The 15,058-nt window shown below is 35.6% G+C and overlaps 1 non-coding gene across 1 annotated transcript; it reads right to left on the reverse strand.

Moving 5' to 3' along the window:
• Positions 1 to 9,765: 9,765 nt before the first annotated feature.
• Positions 9,766 to 9,871, reverse strand: LOC141635139 (small nucleolar RNA R71). Its single transcript, XR_012539843.1, has one exon. It is a non-coding gene; the product is annotated as a small nucleolar RNA R71 (small nucleolar RNA).
• Positions 9,872 to 15,058: the final 5,187 nt, after the last annotated feature.

Raw genomic sequence — 15,058 nt, forward strand, 5'->3', positions numbered from 1 at the left:
CTTAAACATGTATGATCCCATGTTTAGTTATTATGATTCAAGTCACTCACATCTTATTTAATGTGCTTATCTGTTTATATTCTTTGTTATGTTTGTTTCGACAATTTGTGGCTGGGAGAACCTTGAGTTACTCCCGACTAACTGTGACTTTCATGTTTACATGAATGATAGGTTTGTGAAGATGAATATGTGGGGAATATACGTGTGAGCTCGCGAGTACCTTGGACTAGTAGATTACTTATTTACCGCATAGACTCACGTTTTTCGTCTTGTCATTCGCGGGATATATTTTCCCCACTTTTTGACTATCTTATTTGTATGAACCTATGTTTTTATTTCCCCATACTCTTTTTCCGTTGAATGTTAGTGACTCTCGCATGCTAAACCTTATCTATTAAATAAAAGTTTTTAAAATTCCTCATTTTCCGCTTGTATTTATTAGTTTTACTTTCCGCTTTATCGCGGGGCGTCACATATAGTGTTTCACGAAACTTATGAATTTAATAACACTATGAAATAACTATAAGATCACAAATAGGATTATACATCCAGTTGTACCATAAGCATTGTACAACCAAGGTATAAGAATCCGAGCTTATATGTATTCTTTCTGAGCTAATTGAAAGTTCATGTTTTAATGTGTAAATGGATGAACTCAATACTTTCTAATAAAGCTCATATTTTTTAACATAAAGCTCAGATACTTTATCACAAAGCTCGGATTCTACACCGTACAACATATACAATTGGTTGTATAGTCCATGAATTGCTATAAGATAAGAAAAATAAATTAATTACGAGTTATTATCGCTCTATAGTATTTCACGAAGACTATGAAATTAATAACTCTAACTATAAGATAAGAAATAACTACAAGATAAAAAATAGAGTTCACCTACCTCTGAAATAACTTTGTACGGAGTAGTATAAATTGCTATATATAAACTTCACTAACAAACAAACTTTTTAAATCTAATTTATTTTTGAGTGCAAGTAGGTTAGATGAATATTTTTTTTTTTCATATGCATGCGTGTTTATTGTTGTCAAGTAACAAGTTCTATCTTAGCCATTGTTTGAGTTATCATCTGTACTAATAGTGTTTGTGTTGAAATTTCAGGTACGGAAAAGATTAAGACGATCGTTGAAATCATGGATGGAAATTATCAACTAATCTACTCTCCCTTGCCAACATCATACCATCGTTTTATTTGGTAAAATTATCGTCTTGGTCTAATTGCATAATTAGATAGTTGAATTGCCATGATAGACTAATTTGTGATTAATAACCATATATTATTGTACAAAGTACATTATTAGTTAGATGAATTTAGTAAGACTAAAAGTTGCACGTTGTTTAATTTTGCAAGATAAAATCAATTACATGTTCGAAATTATACAAGCCGCCTATAATTATACTACAACACTCCAAGTTCTCTTTTGCGCGTTCTCTGCTCCCGTCTTAAAAATATGATGCGGCGGTTATCGTAATCAATAACTTTTTTAATCAGTCATTTATTAGGATTATTTTAATCAACAAAGATAAATAAAAGATTGAGACAAAGTAGCTTTTTCTATGTTGTGCGAGTAATAAGCAAACAGAACTGATAAAGCCAAAGAGTTGGCTTCATATATATGAAGTAACAATGTGCGAAAATTATGAATTGTAGTTGAGTATGCATAGACTTCGATCGAGCAGGATTCATTTTTGAGAAACCATGTTGTTACAAGGCTTTTGAAGTTAATTTTGCAAACGTTGTTTTCATTGATGGTGTTGAAGTTAATATTCTAGGAGGGAGTATGATTTGCAAGCGTTGAACTTGCCTATGAGGTTAATGTACCCTACGTAATTCATTTACGGAGCATCAACTATTGTATTACTGATATTTATTTGTCAATTTTTTTCCTTTTTTTGCAGGTCCTTAAATATTTTAAGGTACATATATTGTATGCTTGCAAAATTATGAAAGACGAGAAGCATACCTAAATGAGGAGGGGACGATTATGTTTATTTCACACTGTAATTCGATATATTAAGTACGTACAGAGTAATAATCTTGGAGTGACCATGCATGTAATATGTAGGTCTAACCTTTTTGCTCGGGGTTCAAACTATTTCCTCAAATTCTAGCTGGAATTCATTTTCCGATATTATGACCATTGACTGTCAGATTTAATGGTAATCACATTTGTGAATTGATATTGAATTTCATTGATGATCATATTTGTAAACTATGTATCATCATCGGTGAAGAGTTTAAGATTCTAAGTACCTAAGAGGGGGAGGGGGTGAATTAGCTACTATTTTAAAAATTTCAACTTAATCTTTATTGAATTAAAGCAAGTTGATTAATGATATGAAGAACAAATGGATACATCAAATAAACTGATTGATTAAGAGTGTATCACGTTGTTAAGAATGATTGCTGTAAGGCAACGGTTTATCTGACTGTTGCTTGTTTATCTTAGCACATGAGATAAGGCTACTGACCAAAAGCAACAGTATCAGGAACCGTTGTTAAATAAAAACGTGAGTGAAGAACAAGTAAGATAAATGCAGTGGAAATAAAAGTGACGAGAGATCAACGCGATGTTTTTGAATTGGTTCGGCCAATACTCTAAGGGCCTACGTCCAATCTTCTTTTATTAATAAGTGAAGTGATCTACTCCGACTACTTAAACACTTACAATAAAAGGACCAACAACCTACTCCGGTTGCGACACGAGTTCTAAGACTACTCCGTCTAGAAACTTAAGACTCTAACTAGAATGTTTACAAGATCAAGTTTCCTCAAACTGATTCTATGACAGAATTGATAAGGACAACTTATAGATCAAACAATTCTAGGCAAGAGAATGCAATACTTAAAGCAATGGTAGTGAAGACTGTTGTCACTAGAAGACTTAGAATTATTTTGCAAAGGAAGTAAAAAGCTTTGAGTTCTTAAAAACAATTTTGCAAAACACTTTAAAATTCTCAGGAAAGTCTTAAGAAATGAAGGAGAAGAGTGCTCCTTTTATAGGGAAGCAAAATAGGGTTTAGAGGTCAAGACATATGATAGAAGACAAATATTTTTGACTTAACCAAGTTTGCATAAAAGGGGAATTCTTCCAAAGGTTGAAGAAGAAAAGAAGCTTTGTTATTATCTTTAAAAGGCCTTTGAAAACCATTCAAAGCAAGAATGACAACCAGGTGAAGATATTTTTAGAGGAACAAATTTAGAAAGAAACAAGTTCTTCTTTTCAAAAGCCATGAAAAAATCTATTGCCATTTTGAGTTAAAACCTTTTAAAAGATGTCATTGGAATATCTTTTTCTTAAACAACAACCTTTCACAAAACTTAGATATCAGAAATGAGTATTTCAAAAATAGAAGTTTGTATTTGGAAAATGAGTATTTTTGAAATTGAAGACTTCTTCCAAGTGACACGAGTTAAAGCAACAGTCATTCAGACTGTTGCCTTAGTAAGCAGACCGTTGTTAAACAACAGTCTTGCTTACTGTTGCCTTAGTACTACACTCTTTTACCCTTACATAAGTGACTCTTATTACAACACATTTCTTGGGTAGCTTGTTCAACACGTTTCGACCATAAGCATTTGATAATCTCTTGATTCGGAGGTTGGATTTAATCCTGAAATAAAACATCTTAAAGCAAGATTAAAGTAAGCATGTCATCATCAACAAAAGTATTCTAACAAATTCCCCCTTTGATGATGACAAGCCCCAAAAAATGAATGTTCCAAAAAGTTCCCCCTCAAATGGTTAGTCCAACAATAATCATGAAGGAAGAAGTAGTGAGCTAAACTTATGAGGTCCCAAATCCTAGAGCAATATTACTAACATACTTAATCTACCAAACAAACAAGAGATTAATCAACAAACAAGTAATAAGAACATGAATTTCCCTTTTCCTCCTCTTGACATCATCAAACCGATAAGAAGCTACCCCGGACACAGAATAATCATGCATGAGACGTCACATGAAAGACAACCATAGTTGCATCATAATAACAAGGTCAACACAAAGCAACGGTTTAAACATGAGTTTAAACACAAGGTTCAACAAGGCTAAACCATAGTTTAATTAGTACACCACCGAATGATAATGAGAGAGGGGTAATAGGTGTAAGGTAAAAGATAAGTTTGAGTATGGGCAAATTTAGGGTGCGGAAGTGTTTTTTTTTTTTTGTTGTTGAAGTTAATGAAGAGGATTTCAAAAAAGGTTGAGGTTTGATAACGAAGGCTTGAGTTACAGTGATCTCTACTGTTGCATTGGACTTTGTGATAAAAGAACATCAATTTCTTATATTTTGCTTTCATATCATGAAATTTTTTTTGACAAATTTGATCTTAACCTTTGAGCATAGCAACAGTCGCATACACTGTTGCTTTCCTTTCTTGACCTTTGATCATAGCAACAGTAGCATATACTGTTTCTTTCCTTTCTACTTCCCCCAATTTTTCGCCTTACTACTTTCTTCAAGAAATTCACCCTCACTCGCTTCCATCTGCTTTCTAATAATTACAATCACTTTGACATTCCCCATATTATGTTCCCATTTCTTTCCACCTTTTTTTTTGTCATTCTCCATTTTTCCAACCAACTTCTCAATCATTTCTTGATGCATATGTAGACCATGTAGTTATTTGGTTATTTGTTTCACATAGACCTTCGCAACATAAGTGAATTGAATGTAAAAGGGTGAGGTCTTTGGGTATTAAAAATGAAGGATTTTGAGCGATTTGAAAAGTAAGAGACATCCATTTGAAGGTGGTTTAAAGGGTTGGTTTTCGAGTTGATTTGAGAGGGGAGGTGTCCTCATTCAATAGGGTAGGTACTATTAAATACAAGACTAGACATGTGGCTGAGTGATTATTAAGCACACACACGGTTTATTGATTACAGACATAACATGGAATGAATAAACTAGAATAAAAGATAGCAAACCCGTTCTAGTCAATCATATAAAGGATTAGTTTAATTCACATAAAAAATTACATGCAATTAATTAAACCAATCTGTAACCTAAGTTTTTCAAATTGTTCTCTTACAAGTGGTTTAGTAAATATGTCGGCAATTTGATCTTCGATTTTGCAAAAACTAAGTTCAACATGTCCTTTTTCTACATGATCACGAATAAAATGGTGACGAATTTCAATTTGTTTGGTCTTAGAATGTTGAATATGATTTTTTGATATATTTATCGCACTCGTATTATCACATAAAATGGGAACGGAGTCATAAATAATATTAAAATCGAGAAGTTGTTGTTTTACCCATAGAAGTTGTGAGCAACAATGAGCGGCACTAACGTATTCACTTTCGGCCGTTGAAAGAGCAACCGTATTTTGTTTATTTGAGCCCCATGAGACTAAGCACGGACCCAAGAACGTTGTGATTCCGGATGTACTCTTTCAATCAACACTACAACCCGCATAGTCCGCATCGGAATATCCTATAAGATCAAAGAGACAATGTAAGGGGTACCATAAATAAAGATCTTGTGTTCCAATCAAATATCGAAGAATGCGTTTAACGGCTTAAAGTGAGATTCCTTCGGATTTGATTGGAATCTAGCACATAAACAAACACTAAAAAGAATATCGGGACGACTTGCGGTCAAATAGAGAAGCGATCTAATCATACCTCGATACACCTTTTCGCTAATGCTCTTACCTTTCTCATCCTTGTCCAATTTGGACTTGGATACCATAGGTGTGGAGAGGGTTGCCATTAGTCATCCCAAATTTCTTAAGCATCTCTTTAATGTACTTTTGTTGATGGATCATGATTCCATCTTTAGATTGCTTGATTTGGAGCCCAAGAAAAAATCCTAGCTCACCCATCATACTCATTTCGAATTCCGATTTCATTAGTTCCGAAAAATAAGTATAAAGAATCTCATTTGTTGCTCCAAATATGATGTCATCGACATATACTTGGACAACCAAAATTTCACTGGACTGTTGCTTTAGAAACAATGTTTTGTCAATGGAACCTCTTCTAAAACCATTTTCAATGAGAAATTTAGACAATCTATCATACCAATACCTAGGTGCTTGTTTTAAATCATAAAGAGCTTTGTCTAATTTGAAAACATGTTTATGAAAATCATTGTCTAAAAATCCCGAAGGTTGCTCCACAAAGACATCCTCTTCCAAATATCCATTTAAGAAAGCGGTTTTGACATCCATTTGGAAAAGCTTAATGCCTTTGTGAGCCGCAAAAGCTATCAATAATCGTATGGCCTCAAGCCTAGCTACCGGTGGATAGGTTTCATCGTAATCAATCCCCTCTTGTTGGTTATAACTTTGCACCACTAGTCTAGCTTTATTCCTTACGATTTCACCGGAATCATCAAGCTTATTGCGAAAGACCCATCTAGTACCAATGACGGTACGATTAGATGGTCTAGGGACAAGGTGTCATACCTCATTTTTTTTTAATTGATTAAGCTCATCTTGCATAGCAAGCATCCAATCGGCATCGGTCAATGCAATTGTTATGTTGTCCGGCTCAATTTGAGAGAGAAATGCGCTATGGGCACAAAACTCATCAAGAGATGTAAAGTTGTTGAGAGAGGCCCTTGTTTTGATATCGGAGTTCAAGTCACTAGTCAGATTTGAGAGTGGATGAGAGCTTTGTTGTTTCCATTTTCTAGGAACAAAGGCGCTTTGTTCCCCCTCAGAGGCTACAGTCTCTGTGACTGTTGTCTGTTGATTGGAGGTAGGCTCTGGATAGGGGTTTGAGGATTCTTCTGAGGCAACAGTGTCTGGGACTGTTACTGTTCTCGAAGTGGATGCAACAATCGTAGAAACCGTTGCTGAATGGGGGTTGGAATCAGAGGCAACGGTGTCACTGCTTGTTCCCCCGGATTCCTGCTTGCTCCAGAAGGCAACAGTGTATGTGACTGTTGCCTAACGTCATTGTTTGGAGCCTCCTCATCCTAAAACACAAAGTCTTTTCTCACAAGGCCTATCTCAAATTCATCATCTTCTCCATAATTTTGTACCTGTCCAAGAATGCTAGATTCATCAAATATGACATGGAGACTTTCTTCAATTAGCATGGTTCGTTTGTTATATACTTTATAAGCCTTGCTATGCTCGGAATAACCAATAAAAACCGCTTCATCACTACGTGCATTGAATTTTCCCAAGTTTTCTATACCATTGTTGTGAACAAAACATTTGCTCCCAAAACATCTAAAATATGACATATTGGGTTTTCTATCACGTAAAATTTCATAGGTTGTTTTATTGATTATGCTTCTTATCATGACTCGATTATGAATATAGCAAGCGATGTTTACCGCTTCGGCCCAAAAGTTTTTAAGCAATTTACTACACAACAACATGGTTCTAGGCATACTTTCAAGGGTCCTATTCATTCGTTCGACCACTCCATTTTGTTGTGGTGTTCTAGGAGCCGAAAAATTATGATCTACACCATAGTCATTACAATAAGCGCTAAATGATGAGTTTTTGAATTCGGTTCCATGATCCATTCTTATGGAAACAAGTTTGAGATCAAGTTTGTTTTGGATCTTTTTCAACCAAATTAAAAATTCATCAAATGCCTCACTCTTGGAGCTTAAGAAAAGTGCCCAAACAAACCTAGAATAATCATTAACAATGACACACACATAACGACTACCACCTCTACTTCTAGTTCTCATGGGTCCACATAAGTCGATATGCAAAAGTTGTAATGGACGAAGAGTACTCACATTCCTCTTAGGTTTAAAGGAACTCCTAACATGTTTACATCTAGCACATTCATCACATACTTTATCAAAGTCAAATTTCATGTGAGGAAAGCCTTCTACCAAGTCAAGTCTTAAGAGTATTAAGAGTTTTAGCACTAACATGTCCAAACCTTTTGTGCCACAACCAAGGATCATTTTTCATTACACTCATGCATGACATGGTATGACCGAATAACGTGTTTATGTCGGTTAAGTAAACATCTTTGACACGTCTTCCTTCGAGAATAATTTCATGAGTTGTGGCATCAATTATTCGACACAAATTAGCACTAAACTCCACAATTATACCTTTATCACAAAGTTAGTAAATGCTAAGGATATTATGTTTCAAACCTTTGACAAGCCGCACATTGTCGACACAATGTAACGATGACTTACCGACCTTTCCCATGCCTATTATTTCACCTTTCTTGTCGTCGCCAAAAGTTACCTTGCCACCATCATAAGCTTCTAGTGAGAGGAATTGGCTTCTATCTCCTGTCATGTGACGAGAACATCCACTATCCAAGTACCAATTGTGGCCGCCTCTCACCAAGCCCTATACAAGATTAGACTTTGAGTTTAGGAACCCAAATAAATTTAGGTCCCTTTTTGTACTTTACATTACGCAACAAATCTTTTCGAATCCAAATTTGTTTTACAACCTTAATGTTTTTGTTAATGTCATTATGTCTTTTCTTGCAAGAATTAAAGATATGACCGATTTTACCACAATAGTTGCAAATGATGTACTCGGGAAGACCAACATATTTCCTTCTTCTATAGTCGGTTTGAGTTGGATCCGGTTTTCTAAGGCAACAGTCGGAATGACTGTTCCATTTGAAACCGAGATCGGCAGTTTTATCACATCTCTTGAACTGATTAGTGAGGAAATTTAAGACATTTTGACTTCCTTCCCAATTCTTAGACACATTCTTAGCCTCAACAAGTTTCCTTTTTAGTTCCTCGACTTTAAAGGTGAGATATTTGTTCCTTTCTTTGGAGTTTTCTAATTCCTTCTTCATTAAGACATACTCATATTTTAATTCCATGAAAGTTTAAGATTTTTGTTGAACATTAAGCTTAAGACTCGAGATGCATCTATCTAGATGAACAATTTTGGACCTAGACGAGCTACATTCGGGGGATTCATTTTGAAGTTTGGCAACCTTTTCATGACCCCTTTGTAGGCATCTAAGTTCACTTTAAGACACTCGTTCTCTTTAGATAAATTAGTGACTAGTTCATTTGACACTTTCTTGACACTGTGAGAGGCAACAGTCTGAGACACTGTTGTTTTAAGTTCTTCTATCTCATCAACTAATTCATCAATTACACCTTTAGATATGGATTGTTCATTCAGAAGTTCATCACGTTCCTTAGTTATCATGGACATTTGTAAAATCAGAGTGGTATTGACATTCTCAAGATCAGAAACATCATTGGGGTTCGACCTAAAACACTTTAGTTCATTTGACAACTCCTTGTTCAATTTTTTTACTCTTTTCACTCATCGAGGCAACAATGACCGTCATTTGCCTTAAGTTCACTTTTAAGATGATAGTTTTCTTGAGCAATTTCCTCTATTTCATTTTGCATGAGATCCAACTTTTCAGTTTGTGAGCGACACTTATCAAAGTGTTTGTCAAGAAGCTTACATACTTTTTCTTTGGAGTAAGTCCTAGCTTTGGCCTCTAGAATTTTTACCTCTTTGTATTGCTTAACCACCCATGGGAGCAAATGCAAATTTTGAACTGAAAGGATTCTTTCTCCATAACCTCCATGGTCATGCCGGTAATGACCCAAACCGCCATCTATCTTAGTTTCACATGATGTGCGACGGGGCCATACCAAATGGGGTCACAGAGTACCAATTCAAACTTAGGGCCTTCCCATTTTCTCTTCAAGACGTGGCTAAAGATTGGTTATTCTACCTTTCAGCAAACTCCATTGCCACTTGGAAGGCCATGAAGTCGGCTTTCCTTGAGAAGTACTATCCGGATTCGAGGCACAATCATGCCAAGAAGGCTATTACAATCGTTAAGCAAGAGGTTGATGAAACCCTCTATGAATATTGGGAGAGGTTCAAGAGATTTGTGGCTCAATGCCCTTACCATAGTTTGAGTGGGGATGATTTGCTAGTCAACTTTTACCAAGGTTTGACTCAAGAAGACGAAAGACTAGTGAATGCATCTACCGGTGGAGGCGTGGATAATTACTCCGTGGCGGAAGCTATTGAAATAATTGAAAGGCTAGCCGCTAGCACAAGAAATTATGGGAGGAAGCAATACCATGGGTCAAGGAATGTCTCATCCATCGGGACATCCACCTGACCCACACAAAAACTTGAGAATTATGGGAGTCACCTCACACATTTGGTGGCTAGTTTGGTGAAAAATAATCAAGATGTTGGAGGAGGTCAAGGATCTCAAATTGAGTGTGGGTTTTGTCTAGGACCTTATCCCATAGAGACTTGTCCCATTATGATAGAGGAAGGAATTGGAGTCGAAAATGTGAGTGCAATGGGATATGGTAACTACCACTACAAGAAAAACTAAAACAGGCGACCGAAAGTTGGCGACTGATGATGGTAGTCGCCAATTTGGCGACTGATTTACAAATTAGCGACTAAAATCAGTCGCTGATTAGGCGACTGAATTTTTTAAAAAGAGAATCTAATTTGGCGACTGATATTTCAGATTTGGCGACGGATTTATAGGTAGTCGCCAATTTGGCGACTGAAATTCAGTCGCCAAATCATATTTCAGTCGCCAAATTTTTTTAAACAAACCAGACCCCCTCTCTCTCCTACTTTACTCTTTCGAAACCCAAAAAAAAAAAGGCGAACGGCGACGACAGCGGACGATGAGCAACGAACGACACAACCACACTTCCACCGCCATTTCCACCGCCACTTCCACCCTCTTTAATTAGGTTAGTTTTTTTTGTTTAATTTCAGTTTAATTAGTTTAATTTGTTAGATTAATTTGTAGTTAGTTAGATTTATTTGTGGTTAGTTTGTTAGATTTATTTGTAGTTAGTATGTTTGATTAATTTGTAGTTAGATTTAGTTTAATTTGTGTTTGAATTAAAAGGGAATGATTAAGAGGTTTGTGTTTAGGTTTAGGGTTATGGGGGGGGGGGGGGGGGTGGGTGGGGTTGGTCGGGCGTGGGTGGGTGGGTGGGCCGTGGGTGGGTGGGTCGTGGGGTGGCCTTGGGTGGGTCGTGGGTGGTGTATGGTGTTGGGTAGCTAAGTGAAACCGTTCATTATCGTTAGTATTAAGCTAGGTGGAACCGTCTTAATTATTATTATTATTATTATTATTATTATTATTATTATTATTATTATTATTATTATTATTATTATTATTATTATTATTATTATTATTATTATTATTATTATTATTATTATTATTATTATTATTACTAAGTTAAGTGAAACCGTCTTATTATTATTAATATTAAGCTAAGTGAAACCGTCTTTTACATTAATGGAATTAGCTAAGTGGAACCATCTTTTGGATTAAGAGAAATTAGCTATTAGCTAAGTGGAACCTTCTTTAGGACTTGATTTTGATAAATTTAGTTTGATAATTCATGTTATTGATGAATTGAGGTTGAATAACCTTGTTTTTTTTGTTTTTCTTTTCTTCTTTCAGGGTTGTCACCGCGCTGCTGAGCACCACCGTCCGCGGTAGCTATTGCTTCTTGCTTTAGTTTTCATTTTTGCTTTTATTTGATTAGGTAACCTCCTCTTACCGGTTACCTTTTAAATTTACTAATTTTAGTTCAAATTATGATACGGACTTTAGGATAGAAACACTACAAGAAAAAAGGATTCGGGCGACCATATAAAGCGACTGAAAACAGTCGCTAAAACCAAATTGGCGACTAAAATTGGTCGCCCGAGGACAGTCGCAAGCGATAGTCGCCTATTTTGATTCGGGCGACTGAATTCAGTCGCCAAATTTGGCGACTGCTATGTTGGTCGCCAAATAGGATATATGGCGACTGAGAGGTAGTCGCCAATTTGGCGACTGAAATTTAAGGTAGTCGCCAAATTGGCGACTGAAATCAGTCTCCAAAAAATAATTTCGCCGCCACTTTAGAGATCGAAATCGCCGCCACTTTTATCTTTCAACATAAAAAAGGCACTTTCGCAACTCGACTGCAACTTTGCAATATTGATGGCCACTACTTTTTTGTACCTTTATATTTGTGCTTAGAAATTCTCAACAACAATTAGGCATTTATTAAAAGGTGTTGCACATTAAACGATAATTACCAAAACACTTTAACAACCCTCAAATCCAAATAATCAACTTTCTTAATCAACACCTTGTAGGATGTAATGTCATATACACAATCCAATTCAACCATCCAGTGAAAGGAAAATAAATGTGAAAAAAAAAAAAATACAAAAAAAGTAATAGCTTAATTTCTAAATTGTACTACAACCAAATAATTTGAAGTGCGGCCATAATATACATACTTCAAAAGCCATTACAATCAATTTCCATTTACATACTTTAAAAAAATTTACATTACAAACTAGTATTGACATTTACATAAATTACATGAACATACTTACAAAAGCTATAAAAAAAACACCTAGAATCCGTCTCCACTGCTTCTCGTCTCGTTTTCGGCCGACTCAACACCTTGTTTTAATGAGAAGAAATCCAAAAAGAGGAAGATGAAGATAAGAGAGTAATAAAACTGAAAAGAGAAATAATATCTTTAATTAATCAAACAAGTATAAAAATAAGATGAGATTCGAATTGAGACTTAATAAAACTAAAAATGTGAGGAAGCTTAATGTTGTTTTAATGAGATTATGTTGGGAGATTTTTGAATATTTGTGATTTTATTGGGAAAACAAGTGAAAGGTGAAGATATCTGAGTTGGGTTAGAATCTAAAATAAAAGAAGATGGAGATATGAAGTTTTGGATAAAACAAGAGAAAGAAGAGCTTTTGGGTTTGTAAAAGTAAAAGTAGGTGAGGACTGGGGGAAGTGTCATCCTAGACTTTATTTGTTCACACAAAATGGCGCGACAGAGGGGTAGTCGCCAATTTGGCGATCGATTTCGCCGCCTGTTCAAAATCGCCGCTGTGTCCAATAATTTGGAGGAATTTGGTAGTCGCCAAATTAGCGCAACTAGTAGTCGCCCGATTTTTTTTTTCATCGCCAATTTGGCGACTATTTTTTCAGTCGTCATTTTTAGTCGCCCGAAACAGGATTTCTTGTAGTGAAACCTTTATTATGTCGTTGAATTGTGATATTGATTGACTTAATTAATTTAGTACCAAGTGTGTTGTTGTTTATCTTAAACTTCAAATTAATGTTAGTTTGATTTGATGTTGACTTAGTACCCGTTCAAGAATTACTCATTAGGAGTAATTCTTGAATAGTCCCCATTTTGGGACTGTCTTTGTACGTTTCAAGTCATTTCGGTAGTAAACACGTACTTGTGATTTATTAATGAGGAATGAGTTTGGTGGCGATCCCTTTAATGTTCTCCGAATACATGTATATGTGGAGTAATTAGTTATTCTACATTGATGTGTATTTGGAGAATCAAGGGAATTGTTTTAATTTTTCTCATTAATAAATTACAAGTGTGTTTGCTAGTGACTTGAAACGTACATTGACGGGTTTAGGTTGGAGTGATAAGGACCCCATTCGAAGATGGATTACTTATTGACAATATTTATATATTATTTTCATATGTTTATTGTATAATGTGGAGCATCTACCGGTTCATTTGTCATATGAAGCCAAAGTTGGGGGACCCGTCCAATATAGGTGGATGTATCCATTTGAAAGGTAATTAAGATAATCTAGCTACTTTTAAATTAAAATTATTAATAATAATAACTAATCTATTTATTATATGTTAACTTTATTATTAATAAAACTCGTCATTAACTTTTATAGGTTTCTTAATCATTTGAAGCAAAAAATTGGTAATAAAGCTAGGGTGGAAGGTTCTATATGCAATGTTTATTTAACGGAAGAGATTGCAAACTTTTGTTCTCTTTACTTTGAAAAACATATAGAAACCAAAGCAAAAAACTTGAATCTTGAGAAACCGGATGAAATAGACGGAAGTTTACCCGAATTTGTTCAAACTCAAGATGATGAAGGGTGTTCATCAAAGGGGCAAACAAGATATTTGGATGATAAGGAGTATAATCGTGCCCACCTTTACGTGCTATCTAATTGTGACCTCTTGGAGTCATACGAAACACAGTTTGTTAATGACTTCATTGAGAGGAATCCTAATATAAGTATGGATGATGTTTGGGACAAACATGAGGACCAATTTCCAACATGGTTTCAGAAACATGTAATTGAGTTGAATATTCAAGATGATTGGATAAGAAGTTTGGCTTTTGGTCCTTAAAAAATGGTAAGAACGTGGAATCGATACTCGGTTAATGGGTTTAATTTTCAAACATTCAACCACGGTAAAGGTAAGGCTAGGTGCAATTGGGGGGTTACTATTTCTTCTCTTGATGACAACGAATACTATGGTATAGTTTAAGATATCTTTGAAATTAGTTATAATGGACGTGACCGAGCTTATAAAACTGTCTTATTCAAGGTTGACTGGAAGGATAATTCTGTGGCTGGAATGAGAGTACATGAACAATACAAGCTTGTAGAAGTGAATCGTACTAGAACATACTCTAAGTATGATCCATTTATACTTGCACATCAGGCTCATCAAGTGTATTTTGCTACTTATCCAAGCACAACAAATGATATAAATCAAAATGCGTGGTGTGCAATCTTTAAGACAAAGGCACGATCACAAGTTGATACAACTTTTTTCCAAGAAGAAAAAGTTTCAAATGAAACACTTTTGTCTCCACCCGATGAAATCAACTATGAGCATGAGAATAAAGATGGTGAAGGCATGGAAGAGGAAGAATATTATGATGTGGAAGAGAGACTGCCGGGGGAGGATGAGGCGGAGGAGGAGGAGGGAAGGGAAGAAGAAGAGGAGAGGAGGGGGGAAGAGGAGGTGAGGAGGAGAAGGGAGGAGGAGAAAAGGAGGAGGAGGGACGAGGGGTTTGGAGATGAAGATGATTATGATGATGATGATGACGATGATGAGGATGAGGATGAGAAGGAGGACGACGATGATGATGAGTATGATTAACTTGGTATAATTTTGTATTCCTCAAGAGTAAAATTTAGAAGTCCGTATAATTTTTATTTATCATTATTTGTGTTAATTTTTATTTGTATTACTGCAGATGGCTGGAGCAGGTCGAGGTAGGAAGCGTGGAGGCGGCTCA

The sequence above is a fragment of the Silene latifolia genome, chromosome Y, assembly GCF_048544455.1.
Source record: "Silene latifolia isolate original U9 population chromosome Y, ASM4854445v1, whole genome shotgun sequence".
Lineage (NCBI taxonomy): Eukaryota > Viridiplantae > Streptophyta > Magnoliopsida > Caryophyllales > Caryophyllaceae > Silene > Silene latifolia.